Source organism: Phyllostomus hastatus, unplaced genomic scaffold (assembly GCF_019186645.2).
Source record: "Phyllostomus hastatus isolate PE091 unplaced genomic scaffold, TTU_PhHast_1.1 phas_contig_34, whole genome shotgun sequence".
Classification (NCBI taxonomy): domain Eukaryota; kingdom Metazoa; phylum Chordata; class Mammalia; order Chiroptera; family Phyllostomidae; genus Phyllostomus; species Phyllostomus hastatus.
In genome coordinates this window covers 15,686,882-15,706,633 of record NW_025333857.1, presented here as the reverse complement: position 1 = coordinate 15,706,633, position 19,752 = coordinate 15,686,882, and the positions used below count along the sequence as shown (strand labels likewise).

General features: G+C 39.7%; 1 pseudogene; it reads left to right on the top strand.

Moving 5' to 3' along the window:
• The first annotated feature begins 7,825 nt into the window (after positions 1-7,825).
• On the top strand, positions 7,826-8,439 carry LOC123819873 (annotated as a pseudogene).
• Positions 8,440-19,752: the final 11,313 nt, after the last annotated feature.

Below are 19,752 nucleotides of genomic sequence, written 5' to 3'. Positions count from 1 at the left end.
TACACTATTACTAATATTAGTAATGCACCTTCAACTTACTGGTATACTTGACAATTATTGAACTGTTTTCTCAGGTGTGATATTTTAAGCCTTGTGATAGGGAAGCTGAGGCAGACAAAGCACATTATACAAACACACACAAAGCGCAAAGAGTATGAGGCAGACAAACCACTCTCCTCTTTATTCTTCAGCCTGTTTTTTGTTGTTGTTATTGTTAGTTTGTGCCCTTTTTCCTTCTCATCTTCTTCATATTCTTTATTATATATTCTTTTCACTCTCCTGCATGTTCTTACTTCCTGATTTGGGTACCTGAGAGGTGTGGCTTGGAAAGTGGAACCATTCCTTGTTCTGGTGACTAGGCCTACTAAAGTAGTAATGCCTTTAATTATCTTTATGCCTTTGGTAATTCTGAGGGAGAAGAAAAATTAGTGATTGCTAAGGGTTAGGAATTGTAAAAGGGAAGGGGATGGCATGACAATAAAGTGCTAGTAGTAAGGAGATGTTCATGGTGATGAAATAGTTCTGTTGCCAAACAAAAATGGGGGTTTGACTGCCCACTGCCACAAAAGACAAACTCTAGAGGCAGAGGCTGTTGAGAAAGGAAAAACATTTTTATTCAGATGCTGAACAATCTGGAAGAATGGGGAACTCCCTGTCTTATAGCTCACCTTCAAAAACCCAGACAAAACCCAGCCATCCTCAGTAAGACCAAAATAAAAGGCAGTGCTCAGAGTTCCTGCTCTGTTTTAAAACACTGTCCCTTCAGAGCCCACGGTGGCTGCTAAGTGGTAATTCAGGGAGCTTAGTTTGTTCCCAGCTGCTGTCCAGCTTCAGGCTCATTCCTTGAGGGTGCATGTGGAGCTGGTGCTGTTATTGGCCATGCGACTTTTGGGGCCAAAAGTTCCCATGAACACACCAGGAAATGCTCCAGGAGGTCAGCATGAGAGAGACTCCCTTCTGGAAGCTATGGGCTACATGATTGCTAAGGTCACGTAACCCGCAGAGAGGACAGGCCAGTGCACTGTTGGAGTGTGGGCAATGAGCAGTGAACAATGAGCAAGAGAGTGTTTCCTTATTCCCCAGGTTTATACTAGCTTTGGGTGTGGTACAGGACAGGTGCTTTCTCAGAATAACAATTAACTTCCTAAGTTTGGGTGAGTCCACCTCACAACCCTTACTTCCCCCTGGCTAGAACGTCAGGCCTTTGGTCCAGCACCTCCCCTGCTGCTGTTTTTGTTTGTTTGTTTGTTTTTAACATTTTTTATTTGAATTGTTGTTCAAGTACAGTTTTCTTTTACTCCCATCCCAGCCCACCCCCCCATGCTCCCCACCTCCCTCCCATTTCTACCCCACCTAGTTTTTGTCCATGTGTCCTGTATACTTGTTCCTGTAAACCCTTCCCCTTTTCCCCTGAAATTCCCTCTCCCCTGCTGCTATTTTGACTGTTATTGTGCCTGTGCCTCCCTTCCCCTGGTCCCACCCCCTATCTGGTACCAGAAGGGAGTAGGAAGGCTTTTCCCCTCTTATCCAATTATGTTGCTAGCCTTGCTCGTGCCCAGTGTAAGAACCTCCCTCTGTTGCCATCTTTTCCTGGGACAGGGGAGACTCCATTGGCACTGTCAGCTGCACCCACCCCTCCCTTTAGTCCCCCATGCATGCAGCAAATTGCCCATACTTGGGGGCCCACCAACAGGGAGTGACCAAACCGAAAGCCTAAGTAAAAAGACCCTGGAAACCCCACGTGACCTCTCAGGCAGCGCTGAGGGCGGCCTCAGAAGGAAGGGTAGCGCATCTCTAGCCAGGAGCAGAACCTCCACACCAGGAGTAGGGTGACCGCAGGGCACACACTTGGTTACCCAGACAACGCTGTCTTGCCCGCGGCAGTGGAACTCAGTGTCCCCTGCCTTGGCCCTGGGTGGTTTCCAAAGGTATTGTCTGCCCACACTGCACGTGTTCAGTGCTCAAACCTTTCATCTCCATCTTGGAGGAGCATGGCTCAGTGTAGAGGCTGGTCCCAGATTCCATTTCCATGGCCCAGCTCTGTCTCCATTGGTGGCCCCTCCTATTCCCCCGCCCTCAGCCCACTCCCGACAGTCCAGGTAGGCTGTCCATCAGCATCAGTTCTGTATCTTGATTGTCATAGTGATTCAGAAATCGACACATGTGGTAAAAATGGGATAGAACTATACATACGCAGTGTACCAATGTCAATCTTGTTTTGTCATGTCATTGTCCTGTAGTTAGATGTAGCCATTGCAGGAAATGGGTGAAGGGTACACAGGAACCTTCAGTATTATTCTTTTCAACTTCCTATGAAATAATTTTTTAAAAATAAGTGAAAAAATAGATTTACATGTTGAAGGATCAAGAGAAGGTAAACTTTCATGGCAAGGAAAATCTGTTGTGTTTTTAGGTATGAGAAAGTTATTAGAAAGAGGCCTAGCTGAGAAATACAATACTTGTAGTGTTTTCTCAACCGTGCGTTGTGTTTCTGACACACGGCCCCTACAATGCTTTCTTTTCCTCATCTGCATCACCACAACTATCCTTCTAAATGCTACCGCTTATTAGTAGCTCCACTCCATCCCTTCCATTTTATAATTTAATTCCTAACCCTTAGCAATCACTGATCATTTCTCCATCCTTATAATTTTGTCATTTCCTTCCATTATACATATGGAATCATATAGTATGTGACATTTTCAGATGGGGTTTCCACTCACCTTAATGCTTTTGCAATTCATGCCAGTTTTGTGTATCAATAATGCATTGCTTTTTATATCTGAATAGATTCCATGGTATCGATGTACACAGTTTGTTTAACCATTAAATTATTGAAAGATGCTTTAGTTGTTTCCAGATATCTGCTATTACAAATAAAACTGTTATGAACATTTGTGTACATGTTTTGCGTAGATGTAAGTGTCCTTTCCCCTGGGATATATACCCATACCCAGGAGTGCAATTACTGGGTTATATGGTAATTGCCTACCCAGTTTTTTAAGAAACTGCAAACTGTTTTCCAGAGTGGCTGTACTGTTTTATGTTCCCACTAACAATAAATGTATGAGAGACCTAGTTTTTTTCACACCTTCATCACCATTTGGAATTGTCACTATGTTTTTCTTTTCACTGTTGTAATAGGTGTGATATTAAACATCTTTTCATGGGCTTATTTACTATCTGTATATCATCTTTGCTGAAATATCTCTTTGTGTCCTTTACCCATATTCTAATTGCATTTTTTTTTATTGTTAAGTTTTGAGCATTCTTTATATATTCCGAATAAGAATCCTTTGCCCTGAACAGTGTGACTCAATTGGCTGGGTGTCATTCCGTAAAGTGGAAGGTCACTGGTTCACATGTCAGGGCACATGCCTGGGCTGTTTGTTTGGTCCCCAGTTGGGCACATAGGAGAGGCAACTATGTGTGATCGATGTTTCTCATGTTAATGCCTCTCTCCCTCAGCTTCCCCTCCCCTTTCCCTCTCTCTAAAAATAAATAAATAAATTTTTAAAAAATAAGAATCCTTTGTTAGGTGTGATTTGCAAATATTTTCTCCCAATCTACAGAGTGTCTTTTTATCTTCTTCACAAGATCTTTCACAAACTAAAGGATGTTAATTGTGTTAAAGTCCAGTTTATTAACTTTTTCTTTTAGAGATTGTTGCTATGTCTAAGAACCCTTCATTCATCAATCCCTAGGTACCAAAGATTTTCTCCTATGTTTTTTTTTCTAAAAGTCTTGTAGTTTTTTTAAAAAGTAAGTCTTATAGTTTAACATCTTATATTTAAATCTGTGATCCATTCTGAGTTATTTTTTATAAGTCATGAGGTTTCTATGGAGGCTCTTTGTTTTCTATATATGAATATCCACCATCTTTGCTGAAAAATTTCCTTGTTTCATAGAATGGCCTTTTTTTTTATCCTTATCAAAAATCACTTTGCCATACTTGTATGGGCTTATTTCTCTATTTTGTTAATTGATCCTTATGTCTTGCTGTCCAAGCCCCTGTCTTTTTTTATTTAATCCTCAATCAAATTTATGTTTATTGATTTTAGAAAAGGAAGGGGGAGAGAAAGAGAGAGACTTCAATGTGAGAGAGAAACTTCGATCAGTTGCCTCCCCTGCACATCCCAACCAGTATTGAACCTGCAATCTAGGTGTGTGCCCTGACTGAGAATTCAACTTGCAACATTTTGGTGCACGGGACCACATCCCAACAAACAGCTGCTCAGCTAGGGCTGAACCCTTGTCTTGATCACTGAAGTCCTACCATACTGTCTTGATTACTGAAACTCTATAATAAAGTATAAAATCAAGTAGTGTTATTTCTTCAGCTTTATTCTTGTTTTTCAATTTTTTTTTTCCTGGCTATTCTAGTTCCTTGCTCTTGTATACAAGTTTTAAAATAAGCTTGTTTATATCTTTTTTAAAATTCTTCCTGGGATATAGATAGGTTTTATGTTAAACTTATATATTAATTTGGGAAGAATTGATATCTTTACTAGGTTGAGTGTTCTAATCCATGTACACAGTATGTCTCTCCACTAATTTAGTGTGTCTTCATTTTCTTTCATTAACATTTTGTACTACTCAGCCTACAAGCCCCATATATGGTTTGTTAAATTTACAACTAAATTTTAGCTCCAAAAAGTAGCTCTGTAGTTTTAATTTCAGTGCCCATATGTTTATAATTAGTATATAGAATTGATTTTTGTATGTTTATCTTGTATTTTGAGACCTTGCTGAACTCACTTATTAGTTTAGGAAGGTTTATTTTTTATTTTTCTGTAGATTTCCTGGGATTTCCTGCATAAATAGTCATGTTATCTGCAAATAGGGACAAATAATATACTTTTATGATTTCAGTTCTTTTACATTTTTGGAGAATTGATTGGCCCAGGATAAGTTCTTTCTTGTATATGTTCCATGGTGCTTCAAAAGACTGGATGTTCTGCTTTTGTTAGGTAAAATAGTCAATAAATGTCAATTATATCCTGCTGGTTGATGGTTTGTTGAATTATTGTATACCCTGAATTATTTTCTGTCTAGTTGTCCTATCAATTGTTGAGAAAGAGATGTTGAAGTTTCCAACTATAGTTGTGAATTTGTCAATTTTCTTTCAATTCTATCAGTTTCTGCTTTACATATGTTTTAAAGATTTTACTTACTTATATTTAGAGAAAGGGGAAGGGAGGGAGAAAGAGAGGGAGAGAAACATCAGTTGGTTGCCTCTATCCGACCGGAACTAGACCCACAAACCAAGCATGTGCCCTGACCAGGAATTGAACTGATGACATTTCACTTTGCAGGATGATGCCCAACCACCTGGGCCACACAAGTCAGGGATGTGTCACATATTTTGTATATACTCTGTTGTTTGGTGTATATACATTTAGGATTGCTATCTTTCCTTTTTATTATTATTATTATTTACATTTTATTTTTCAATTACAGTATGCATTCAATATTATTTTGTATTAGTTCTAGGAGTACAATATAGTGGTTAGATAGCCATATACTTTCAAAGTGGTTCCCCCCTGGCATACTCAGTACCCTCCTGGCAACATGCATAGTTATTACAATATTATTGATTGCCTTTCCTGTGCTGTACTTTATATCCTCGTGACTATTTTGTACTTCTTAATCCTTTCACCTTTTCTGCCCAGGTCCCCAAACTCCCCTACCTAAGTCCTGCAATCCTCAGTCTGTTGTTCTCTGTATCTATGAGTCAGTTTAGGAGTGCTATGTTTTCTTGATGATGGACATTTTTATCATTACTTAATATTTCTCTCTGTGGTATTTTTTTTGTTGCTTGGAACTCCACTCTGTTTAATGTAGCAATTTCTGTTTTCTGTTAAAAAATGTTTTCATGATATGACTTTTTCTGTTTTATTTTTCTAAGTGTTTTTATATTTGAGGTATTTTTTATAGACAGCAGATAGTTGGAAAATATTTTTTAAATCCATGTTTCAGCTTCTGTTTTTTAATTGGTATATTTAGACCATTTACATTAATGTAATTATTGATATGTAAATGCTTAATTCTGGTATTTTTTTGTTTTTGCTCTCTTTGTTTACTTTTCCATACTTTCCTGTATTTATGTTATTTGAACTTTTATTAGAATTCTATTTTCATTTATCCATAGTGTTTTTTAGTATATTTCCTTGTGTACATTTTTTATTATTTATTTATTTTTTTGATAGAAGGAAAGGGATTGAGATAGAGAGGAGGAGAAACTTCAGTGTGAGACAGAAACATTGATCAGTTGCCTGCTTTATGTACCAGACTAGGACTGGCCTGCCCTGACCTGGAATGGAACCGTGGCCTTCTGCTTTGCAGGATGACACCCCTCCAAATGACCACACTGGTCAGGGCTGTATAAATTTTTTCTTTGTGGCTTTAGTTATTATATTATACATACATAACTTATCATAGCCTACTTCTCTTGACATATTACCAGTTTGTGTAAAGTGTAGAAACCTTACCTACCTTTAAATGTCTTCGCTCTACACCATTTGTAATACGATTGTCTTAAATATTTCCCTTACATACAGTAAGAACCACATGAGACAGGGTTATCATATTTGCTGCAGCCATCAAACATAATTTATAATACTAAAAAGAAGAAGTAAAGTCTGTTGTATTTATCCATGTTTTCACTCTTTCCATTATACTTCCTTCCTGATGTTTCATGTTTCCTTCTTTTATCATGGACATAGGACCACAGTTTTTTCCATGGTGTTTTGTGAAAGGCAGTAACTGTCTCAAACTTTTCTATCTTTCTAGGCCGCCTGTCTCCTGGTTCATTTGCTGGAGAGAGCAGGCTTTTCTTGTGTTTTCTTTTGTTTGTGTCTGTTGGTGTTTCCAGTTGCTGGCTTCTCCAGCACCAGGCCCAAGATGTATGAGGCAAAAACCCAGCAGGGAACTCACCACTGTGCCATCCCTATATTCTCTCCATTTTAAGAGACTTCTTATATTTGTTTTATGTATAATGTCCAGTGGACCTATTTTTCTCCTTTTGCTTGCCAAGCTTCTGGGGGAAAAAAGTTTACCAAAAATAGTTTGCCTCCTGATTTTCACCATTTTCCATAGTTGACTGATGTCATCATCACTCACATCTTAACTTTAATCTCCAATGAAATTTAACTCCATGAAGGCAGGGGTTTTGTTTTCTTTATCACTGTGTCCCAGGGATACAGGGCATGGCACGTAGCCGGCCTTTGGTAAGTATTTCCTGTCACTACATTATCCTAGTAACTTTCTTTTCTTCATATTCTCAATGCATCAACCCAGTATACAAACTCATTACCCCATGCATGAATTCAGATATTGGTTTAGTTGCTCTTTTCTTCCTGTGTCTTTCTTCACACCATCATCTCCTTACGAAATGTCCTTCAGTTATTCCCTACTTATTCATTGTTTTTTTTTTTCCCCTTGAAATTCCAAACCTAGTTGGACCTCTTAGGTCTCATCTTCCTAGCCTCATTGTTCTATTCTAAAATTCTCTATTCACTACTTTCTGTAGTATGCATGTTTTCCTTTTTATTGAATTTATTGGGGTGACACTGGTTAACAAAATTATACAGGTTTCAACTGCACAATTTCACAACACATCATCTGCACACTGTATTGTGTGTTCACCACCCCAAGTCAAGTCTCCTTCCAGCACCATTTATCCCCACATACCCTTCTCCACCTCCCTCTACCCCTCTTTCCCCAGTAATCTGTAGTACTTATTTTTTAAATTGACATATTGTCTCAGTTAAAAAATCTTTCAGCTTTAGCTTTCTGTCTGTCCGAAGCCATCAGGTAAGCCAAGATGGGTGCTTACAAGTACATCCAGAAACTATGGAGGAAGAAGCAGTCTGATGTGATGCACTTCCTTTTTAGGGTGTTTTATTTTATATAGGGTATTGCTGGCAGTACTGCCAGCAATCTGTGCTCCACAGGGCTCCTGCCCCACCAGGCCCAATAAAGTGCACAGGCTGGGATACAAGTCCAAGCAAGGTTATGTCATATATAGGATTTGTGTGCGCTGTGGTGGCCACAAACATTTTGTCCCTAAGGGTGCAACCTATAGCAAGCCTGTCCATTGTGGTGGTAACAAGCTAAGGTTTGCCTGAAACCTTCAGTCTGTTGCCAGGGAGTGAGCTGAATGCCACTGTGGGGCTCTGAGTGTTGTGAATTCTTACTGGGTATGAGGAAGATTCCACATACAAATTCTTTGAGGTTATCTTCATTGATCCATTCCATGAGCCTCTGAGGAGGAATCCTGACATCCAGTGGATGACTAAACTGGTCTACAAGCACAGGGAGATGCAAGGGCTGACATCAGCGGGCCACAAGTTCCACCACACTATGGGTGGTTCTCGCCCTATAGCTTGGAGAAGGTGTGGTACTCACCAGCTCCACCGTTACCACAAATATAAGTAATGTTAGTAAAATTTTTACCTAATAAAGAATTTAGGACAGTCAAAAAAAAAAGTCAGTAAACAAATTTTGCTGTAGTGGTTTATACAAAGAAGTTGAGCTAGATGCTGGCATTGCAACTGGATGGTTTCAGGGCCAGAGTCTCTTTCTGTTACTAGACCTTTGCTCATGCTGGCTGGTCTGCTCACAATCAGATGATTGCTCTTCTGGAAACCTCATCTAAACTTCAGGTAGGAAGAAAGGGTGTATAGGGTGAAGGGATAGGCTAACCATGTCTGTCTTTTTTTTTAATTAATTAATCCAATCAGGGTGATTTTTAAAATTTTATTGATTATGCTGTTACAATTGTCCTCATTTTTCCCCCTTTGCCTTCTTCAACCCAGCACCCCCCACTCCCTCATGCAATGCCCCCACCATTGTTCATGTCCACGGGTCATGTCTATAAGTTCTTTGGCTTCTCCATTTCCTATACTGTACTTTATATCCCATGGCTATTCTGTAACTACCTATTTGTGCTTCTTAATCCCCTCACCTCTTCACCCATTCCCCCATACTCCCCTCCCATCTGGCAACCATCAAAAAGCTCTCTGTATCCATGATTCTGTCTTTGTTCTTCTTGTTTGCTTAGTTTTTTGTTTCAGATTCAATTTATTTATTGAAGAATAAATATATATTTATTGCCATTCACTGCTCATAGTTTTGATCTTATTTTTCTTAAATAAATCCCTTTAACATTTTATATAGTAATGGCTTGGTGATGATGAGTTCCTTCGTTTTTTTCTCATCTGGGAAGCTATTTATTGGCCCTTCAATTCTAAGTGATAGCTTTGCTGTAGGTCCCTGTTTTTCATGACTTTGACTATTTCTTGCCTATCCCTTCTAGCCTGCAAAGTTTCTTTTGAGAAATCAGCTGACAGTCTTATGGAAACTCCCCTGTAGGTAACTAACACCTTTTGCTGCTTTTAAGATTCATTCTTTATCTTTAACTTTTAGTATTTTAATTATGATGAATCTTGGAGTGAGCCTCTGGCCTCTGTGCATCCATCTTGTTTGGGACTATCTGTGCTTCCTGGACTTGCATGTCTATTTCTCTCACCAAGTTATAGTTCTCTTTCATTATTTTTTTTAATACATTTCTAATTTCTTACTCTTTCTCTTCTCCTTCTGGCACCTGTATAATGTGAATATTTGAACTCTTGAAGTTGTCCCAGAGGCTGCTTATACTATCTTCATTATTTTGGATTTTTTTTCTTCTTGTTATTCTGATGGATCATTTTTGGCTTCTTTATGTTCCAAATCATTGATTCAATTCTTGGCTTCATCCACTCTACTGTTGTTTCCCTCTAAATTGTTCTTTCTTTCAGTTAGTGTATCCTTCGTTTCTTATGAGAAATTTTTTATGCTGTTGAGGTCCTCACTAAGTTCCTCAAGAACCCTTATGACCAGTGTTTTGTACTCTGTATCTGAGAGATTGCTTATCTCCATTTTGTTTAGTTCTTTCTCTGGAGTTTTGATCTGTTCTTTCATTCAAGCCATGTTTCTTTGTTTCTTCATTTTGGCAGCCTCCCTGTGTTTGTTTCTATGTATTAGGCAGAGCTCCTATGACTTCCTGTCTTGGTATCATGGCCTAATGTAGTAGATGTCCTGTAGAGTCCAGTGGCACAGCCTCCAGTATCACCCAAGATGAGTATAGTCTCCCCTGTCACCAAGCTGGGTACTCACCCTTCATGTGAGCCAAGTATACCCTCTTCTTGTAGTTGAGCCTTGGTTGCTGTTGGTAGGTCAATGGGAGGAATTTACCCAAGCCAGTCAGTTGCAAGGATTGGCTGTGACCACTGACCACCAACCTCCATTCTCTGTGGAGAATCAGCTGTGCATGGACAGGGTGGTGGTGCTCCAGTGTGGTCTGTAGCTGTGCACTAGGTGTGCTGGCCTTGAGGTTTTCTGGGTGATGCTGGCCAAGATTAGTTCCCACCTGTGTTTTGCCTGGGGCCACCCTGTCTGAGCTATAGAGCAAATCTGAGATGGCTGCTACTTGTGCTGGGCTTGGAGATTCCCAGGTGAAGCCAAGCTTTGAGTCTTGGCTGGCTGCTGCTAGTTCCATGCCTGGGCTACTTGGTAAGAGGTAGAGGGGCTGGGAGCCCACTGAGGCCAGCTGTTGCTTGTTTGAAAGGATTTAAGAAGTTGTGAAACTTGGTCCAAGACCAGCCATTCATATGGAGTCTCAGATTTGGCATCTATCTGCTGGCTCTGTGACTCTGCCTACCTTTCTGTCTGGGAGAAAGCTGTCCCCCAGCTCTTGCCTTGACACTAGACACTTCAGCTCCTCCTTGTATGCCACTGGTGCTTTTCAAGCTGCTACCTCAGTGCTGGAGCTCAGAGGGAGTGAGCATGAGTAAGTTCATGTGTGGGTTCTTTAAGAGGAACTGCTTGGGACTCCAGAAATTTCTTCCACCAACTCAACCCAGCTGGTTTTTGCAGCAAGAAGTTATGGGGACTTTTCTTCCTGGCACTGGTACCCTGAGCTATGGGGCCTGGTGTGGGGCTAGGACTCCTTGCTCCCAAGTTATCCCTCTCAAATTTTTATTCACCACACATGTATGTGGGACGAGCCATTCCATGTCTCTGTCCCTCCTACCAGTCTGGTTGGATGTGGTTTCTGTAATTCCATAGTTGTCAGACTTAGTTGTCAGACATAGTTGTTGATAACTCGATTTCTGATGGTTCTGAATGATGATTGTTCTATAATTTAGTTGTAATTTTGATATGGTCGTGTGAGGAGCTGAGCTGCATTTGCCTATGTTGCCATCTTGACTGGAAACCTGTCCATCTATTTTTATTTAGAAAGCAAAGTTCTCCCAAAAGTCATACCCAGTGACTTCTTATTTTGTCTCATTGGACAGAATTCTGTTACATATCCACTTCTATCTGAAAAGTACAAGTGTGAACGGGGTTGTGAATAGACATTCAGTTAGTGGAACAATGATGTCTGCCATACATATGCATAAATATCTATATAATCTGTTTGGGTGAATCTTATGTCTCTCTAGTTAGTTTGGATGATCTTTGAGATTAGATGTCTAATGAGAGTTAGTCATTTTATGCTTCACATGAGAAGATTGTAAGGGTCCTCCTAATTTCATTTCAATTCTTCCTAATTGCATTTTTTGGACTATAAGACACACTTTGCCCCCCACAAATTTGGGAGGAATAATGCTTGTTAATGCTGCTGTTGAGTTCTGTTTATATTTACATTGGTGAAATATTATGTTATTTATGTTATTAAATATTTTACCACATTTTTTGCTTCAAAAAACCTAGGTACGTCTTACGGTCTGAAAAACACAGTATTTCTGCTACAAGCAACAAAAAAATCTTAAATGGCAACTTTAAACCCAAAATATTTATTTCAGAATTTTTTAGTGAGTTCAGTTTCTTCTGAAATTCATAAAACTTTTTCAGTCAGGGAAACAGAACCACTACAAGTTACAGGAGAAAATTTTCTTTTTTCTTTTTTTCTTTTATGGGAAGTAGACCTACACAATTGTGGTAGGAACTGTAGAAGTGAAGATCTAAGGCATATAGTGGAAGATTAGAGAGAGGTAGTAACTAACAAGTCAATCTGAGAAACCAAGCATGCCCAGCTGCCAAAGTAGGTCTGTAAAGAGAAGGCTTATGGGGAAAATACAGAGGAAGTTGTGCTCCATTCAGCTAGCACCTCTGTGGGCCATCTGGTGTAGGGTCTGGGGTCACTGTTGGTTAACGGGGTCAGGAGTTGGAAGGAAAAGCCCCCTGTGTATTGGAGGAGAATGAGGACAAGCTGGACCCTTCTGATCCCCTATCTCTGACTCTTCCTGCATCTAACCACAGTGAATTTGGAGTGTGAAAATGGCTGCTTGTTTTCTTCCACCTTTCAAATCTGTCTCAAGTTCTTCTTTTGCCAACTCTAATTTGGAACCCTCCAGCAAACGGGAGTTGGAAAAACATAATCCAGTTTAATCAAGTTGACACAAGATAAACCACCACATTAAGTAAACTATACAAACAAAACAGAATCCCTAATTACTAGAGTAGTAAAATGCTTCTATTGCCTGGAGGGCTAGGGCTATGTTTTAGACCAGTTACTCTGTCCCTTTTGTCCTAGTTAAAAATTTGATTCTTAAATCACGTGTTATCCTCATTGAACTCACTATGCAAGCTCATTTTCTTCCTCCCTGGTACTATCTTCTGGAGACAGAAAGTAATCCCTTTTTTAGGTTTAGACTATAACTCCCTGCCCAGGTAGTCTTTTAATTTTTACTGCTTCTTTTCCCTCTTACTTTTTATATTTCTGTTGGGATTCTTCTCTTGTTTTTCTACTCTGGGTATAATTCTTGTACATTTTCTACATACCCAGCTTTTCTCTTGCCTAAGTATGTTTATGAACTGTTACTTGTAGCTAGTAATTTATCTTTGGGTAATGTAGTTCTCCCATTTTGTGTTTTAACTAATGAATATATATTCAACTACACACACTTATTGAACATCCAAGATATCATCCTACCTCCCCACCATAGGAGCTCAAAGTACAAAAATATTTATAGAACAAGAGAAGAAGTAAAAAAACAAAACAAAACAAAGAAACCCCCACAAAACCCAACATACAGCAACAAATAAACAGCTCTCAAAATTCAGGGAAGGGAATGGAATTCTGCCTCTCTATAGAAACTTTATTTATCTTTTCCCAAAGAACTTTGTATGAGGTTTCCAGTTCTGTGTAATATTGCCCTCATGCTGATGTTATAAGTTAGCTATGAACAGTAAAATTAGTTGTTTTAGTACATAGGATTTAAGCAATATTAAATAAACAGTATTAGAAAAAGCTATGTAAATATATTTGTAAAGGAAGATATAATGAAACATTTTAAACAATATAAAAATAGAAGAGATACCTGTGAAAATATAAATACATAACTAAGAAAACTAGGCTATAATTTTATTTCCACTGACTATTTAGAAATTGTTTTTCTTTCTTCAGTGTTTCAGTGACATGGACAACTGGGGCTCAGAATTGTTTTGAGTGCATGTAGTTACTCACACTGACTTTTCTCATCATAAAATCTGTAATTTAATGGCATGAGTAAGTAATGCATTGCTAGTGGTTTTAGACCACTCCATTTGCAACATAATTGCTAATGAATGCCAGAACAGTTCTTTCAGGACTATGTACACATATAGAATTTTATCTTTTTAACGCAATTGTCCATTTCCTTTTTGTATAAAAATTAAGTGCCATAAACTCCTTAGACTATAGTTTTAATTTCACATGAGAGCATATAAGTAGAGAAGAAAAATAGGAGCATGCTCATTGCGAAGTTCCAGTGTGGATTTACAGGGACCAAAGACTCAATCGCCCAGGTGGTTGCACAGCTGAGAAAATGGTTGTGCAGGAGCAATTCTGAAAAACTGGAATGTGTTTTCTTCCCTGACATCTTGGGTAAAGGGGAATTTAAGTCATGGAATTATTTCTGAAGGATGCAAAACTCAGCTTTTCATTCAGTCTAGTCTCTTCATTCCAGCTTAGATTGGTCAAGCCTCTTAAGTTCAATTCAGTATTGTTTTACCTACTCCTACTTCTTGCCTCCTGGTTAGGGTAGAACAAAAAGGACAAAGATATATTGAATTTTTATCTTTACCTCCTGTTTTAATATACTATCAACATGACACCATAAAGCTTTCAAAAGATTTTTTTTTGCTTACAAAAACTAGGGTAGCTGCATTAAAAAGAATACTCCTTTATTTATTATGATGAACTATACCATGAAATTCACCATTTCAGCAATAGTGAGTACATTTGCATTGCTGTGCAACCATCACCTCTCTTCCTGTCTCCAGAACATTTTTCTCATCCTAAAATGAACACTTCCTGTCCTAACTTAACCAGTAGGAGAGTAGGGTCTTTGGGATAGAGAGGAAATTAGGAAAAAAATAGCATATTCTACGTGTTGGTCATGTCCCTGTAGGAAGGAGAGAGTGAGCAGGAGAATCTTGACCATGGTTAGCAGTCTGTTGCCAGACCTCGTGAACAGACATGTGCAGAGAGCAGGTCAGATACTGCGCACTGTTCCTTGCTGTGGCATCCTGTCTTTCATTCCCTAGCCAGAACTCTTGGATCTATCCTGCTGGGTTGAACCTCAGGTAACAATGTAGTATTTTTTAATCACTGAAGTCTCTTAACCCCATGGAAAACAGGCCAAACTTGGTCATTTCTGAGGGCCATGAAAACTTTTCTCTGGAGATGAGAAGCAGCTCAGGAAGATGAAGCCAAGAAAAAGAGTAATAAGAAAAAGGAACCATTTTTCTTGAAGGCATGGAGTAGTTGGCCTAAGACATCTATACACTCGGTGTCTTCTTAATTGTGGACCCCACTCTGAATTCACGTTGGCTTTCTAGTCAGAGTAGAGCATGGAATGATGAGACTCTAGGCCTTTTTAGTATACCAGCTATATTGAAGGGAATAGGTTCCAACAACCCAAAGTAATAGAATGATCAAAGAGAAGGAAATCATAAAACCAAAATAAAACTGAGAAGTTTGAAGGGAATGAAGCAATCAAAAGAGTTTTCCCAAAAGATTAAAAATAATGCTAATAATAATGATAATAAGTTATTGAACATTTATGTGTTCACAGAAATTTTATGACAAAGGTGCATTTTTTCCCCATTTTCTGATGAGGAAACTGAGGCACAGAGAAGATAAGTAACTTTATTCAACTCATTCATTCCACAAACACTTTCCTGCCTGAGGAGAAGAGGTAGGGATACGACACAAAAAAGAATTGATATTGGCTATTCTGTCTTCATGGAATTTATAATCAAGTGAAGGAGAAAAACAAAGGCAAGCAGATACATGACTCAGATAATTTCAGACTGAATCAAGTGGCATGAAGGAAACATAAGAAGAGGAAGGTGAGTCTGGGACTAATTTAGGTAGCAGTCAGGGATCAGCTCTCTAGGGAGATGAGGTTCATGCTATCCCTTAAATGAGAAGGAGCTGGTCATTCAAGGGGTGAAGGGAGAGTGCCAGGCAAAATGAATGTTATGTGCAAAGAGCTTGGGGTGCTCCTGAAGCTGAAATAAAATCTTTTCAGCTGGAGTGTGGAGAGGTGTGTAGGGTTAAGGCATTAGATAATGTTGAAAGACTCCAGATTAGGCAGGATCTGTAGACCACCATAAGAGGTTTAGACTTTACTCTCTCTTTTTTTTAATGTATACCAATATATAATATTAACTGTCATTACCTCTTGGTACTGGGGTTACAATTCATATATATATTAAAATTGTATTTCTAAAATTTCTAGAACTAACATGTATAATTTATGTGAAAACAAATACAAATCTTTGTCTTTTAAAAATGAAAATGATATTATATGATTCCATTTATATAAAATGTCAATAAATGGCAAATCTACAGAAACAGCACACCAGTGGTTTCTTGGTGTCAAGGTGAGAGGGGGACTGCAAATAGGCATGAGGGAACTTTCTGGCGATGAAAATATTATCAAACTAAATTATGATGATGGTTGCCTAGCTCTATAAATTTACAATGACCCCCCCCCAGTTTAATTGTACAACTATAATGGGAAAACATTCTGGCACATAGAATATATCTCAATAAATCTGCTTTAAAAATGAAAGTGAGAATAAACATGGGGTGCTTTCTAAAACCAAAGACAAAATAATCCACCATGGAGAGCAAAAGAAAAATTAAGCTGTTCTGGAGCCTGTGAACAACCTTAAAGTTTTACCCAAATTTACATGTTTCTGTAGAACTACCTGTCAGGGCTGCTTCCAATGCTCTTGCAGTTTGCTTCTGACATCTGCCCTTAATCTAGTGGAGTTGAGATGAGGGGTGGGGATGGGTAAGAATATAAGAATAATACACTATTAATTTAAGACACATAATAAAATAAACCATAAAAGAAATAAAAATAAGGGCTTTGGGTGTGACCATCAGACTCTTTGACTTTCTAGGACAGTTCTTAGGGTTAAAAAAAATTCAGGTGCTTAGAGGTTTTTTTTTAAATATATTTTATTGATAATGCTATTACAGTTGTCTCATTTTCCCCCCTTCACTCCCCTCCACCCTGCACACCCTCACCCACCCACATTCCCCCCCTTGAGTTTATGTCCATGTGTCATACATATAAGTTCTTTAGCTTCTACATTTCCCATATTATTCTTACCCTCCCCCTGTGTATTTTCTACCTACCATCTATGCTACTTATTCTCTGAACCTTTTTCCCCTCTCTCCTCCTCATACTCCCCTCTTGCTAATCCTCCCCGTGATTTCTATTTCTGTGGTTCTGTTCCTGTTCTAGTTGTTTGCTAAGTTTCTTTTTGCTCTTGTTTTAGGTGTGGTTGTTAATAATTGTGGTTTGCTGTCATCTTACTGTCCGTGTTTTTTTATCTTTTTTCTTAGATAAATTCCTTTAACATTTCATATAGTAAGTGCTTGCTGATGAGGAACTCCTTTCACTTGACCTTATCTGAGAAGTACTTTATCTGCCCTTCCATTCTAAATGAAAGCTTAGCTGGATATAGCAATCTGGGATATAGGTCCTTTCCTTTCATGACTTGGAATACTTTTTTCCAGCCCCATCTTGCCTGTAAGGTCTCTTTTGAGAAATCAGCTGACAGTCTGATGGAAACTCCTTTGTAGGTTACTGTCCCCTTATCTCTTGCTGCTTCCAGGATTCTCTCCTTCATTTTTACCTTGGCTAATGTGATTATGATGTGCCTTGGTGTGTTGCTTCTTGGGTCCAACTTCTTTGAGACTCTGAGCTTCTTGGACTTCCTAGAAGTCTATTTCCTTTGCCAGAATGGGGAAGTTCTCCTTTATTATTTGTTCAAATAACTTTTCCACTTGTTGCTCTTCCTTTTCCTCTTCTTGTACCCCTATAATTCAGATGTTGGAATGTTTAAAGATGTCCTGGAAGCTCCTAAGCCTCTCCTCATTTATTTGAATTCTCGTTTCTTAATTCTTTTCTGTTTGGTTGTTTCTTTCTTCCTTCTGGTCCACTCCATTGATTAGAGTCCCAGTTTCCTTCCCTTCACTGTTGGTTCCCTGTACATTTTTGTTTATTTCACTTAGCATGGCCTTCCTGTTATAGGGTGCAGCCAAGAGGGGGGACCCCAAATAGGCATTTGAAATGGGGTCCAGAACTTAAGGTGTCCAGGAGATTTTTGGATGTCTTCACTCCCACTCCCCAGGTGTGGGTTGGGGGAAGGGACAAATGGAGCAGGGTCTTTGAAAGCTGTTTCTCATAGCAACAGCCTTGCAGCTAACCTCTGGCATGGTCATTTAACATATCTATAGCCTTTGGCTGGTCGCTTAGATATGTTAAATAGCTGTGGCCATGCTCTGAGCCAAGGGAATGGAAGTAACTTCCCCACCAAGACATAACTGGGGGGCAGGTACCCCGAGTTACAGCACCTGCGTGGGAGCTTGGAGATGATTGGCTCCAAGACATGGGGCCAAACCTGCCCAGACTCATGATGGCAGTCCAGTAAAGCTGGAAGGATGTGAGTTCTGGCATGTGAAGCCGAGTGTGGGAGGAGTTGGAAATGGGGCTGCAGAGGAAGACTGGCACGGGGATTTAAACCCAGAGGTGGCAGCCATTGAGGGGGAGAACCATGAGGCTGTGGAAGTGCAGAGAAGATCACAGCAATTGGAGCAGAACCACACAGCTTTAGCAGAGGAAAGACTCCCGAGGCCCTGAGGGAGAGAACCACACAGCCTTGACAGAGTAGAGACTCCCGCAGCCCTGAGAGAGGGAGAACCACGAGGCCTTGACAGAGTGGAGACTCCCATGGCCCTGGGAGAGAGGACCATGTGCCTTTGCCAGAGTGGAGACTCCCGCAGCTTTAGAAGGGGGAACCACCACCTGGTTTTAGCAGAGAGATCCCGGCAATTCAGCGGAGGGTGCCGGGAACCCAGGGAGGTCTCCCAGTGGAGATGGAGTACTAACTGGGAAGAACCAGAGGACTGCCTGAGCCATGGACTTCTATTTCCTTTCCTGAGATATGGTACTCTGGACTGGGCAAAGGGGGAAGGAAGGAAGGACTGTGTCTGTCTGTGGGTGTTTTAAGGGACTTTAGGATTTTTGATAGACATTAGGTCACTACTTTAGGTTTGTATAGCATTAAATAAACATTTCCTTTCCTTTTCATGAATCTCTGGCATTGAGAGACGTCTTTCCTCTGGCGGCGGACATAACGAACCCGGGGGCTTCTTTCACTAATAGTATATTGTCCCAGGCCCCCCTTGTTTGTTCTGTAACATTCCTTTTTTTCATCTAATTTGCGACCAAATTCAACCAAATCTGTGAGCATCCTGATCACCAGTGCTTTGTACTGTGCATCTGATAGGTTGGCTATCTCTCCGTCACTTAGTCGTATATTTTTTGGAGCTTTGATTTGTTCTTTCATTTGGGCCATTTTTTTTGTCTTGACACGCCAGTCTGGATGAATGTGTCTACTTTAATTCCTTGGTTGTTGGACTTCTATACAGTTCAGTTTCCTGTCAGTATTGGTTGTTTTTTGTTTCTAAATTTTTTGTTGTCCTTATTTTGGTTGTGCGAGGAGGCACAGTGTGTTTACCTATGCCTGCATCTTGGCCGGAAGTCTTCAGAATTTTTTTAATAGCATGTTTCAATTTTGACAACTGTCTATGGAAAGAATCTCCTTCCCAAATTAGAATCCCCAAGCCTATGTTCCTCAGTCTCTCTTGTTTCTAGACCTGTTACCTAAGTTTCACAAAGAGGAAATATTTATACAACCTTGATTCAGGAGTGAGGAGACCCAGGTGGGAAGCTGGCACCAGAGCCCACAGAGGCATCATATTTCTAAGATCAGTGGTGGTGGCAACTTTCATACCAGGTCAATTTGTTTTATAGTTTTGGATTTTTTTTTTTTCATTCAGGGCTTGGGAGCTTTCTCTGGTTATTTATTGATGTGCAACAAATTACAACAAAATTTACTTAGTAGCTTCAAACAACAACCATGCGTTATTTCTCATAATTCTATGGGTCAGGAATTTGAATAGGGCACAGACAGGATAGTTTATATTTGCTCCTTGTGGTGCCACAGGGGCTGGGCTATCCAAGATGGCTTTTTCACTTACATGCCTGGTGACTCAGGTAGGGTAACTCAAATAGCTAGAGGCTGGCTGAGGGCATCTGACATTGTTACAGAACAGACAAGGGGGGCCTGGGACAATATACTATTATTGAAAGAAGGCCCCGGGTCCGTTATGTCCGCCGCCAGAGGAAAGACATC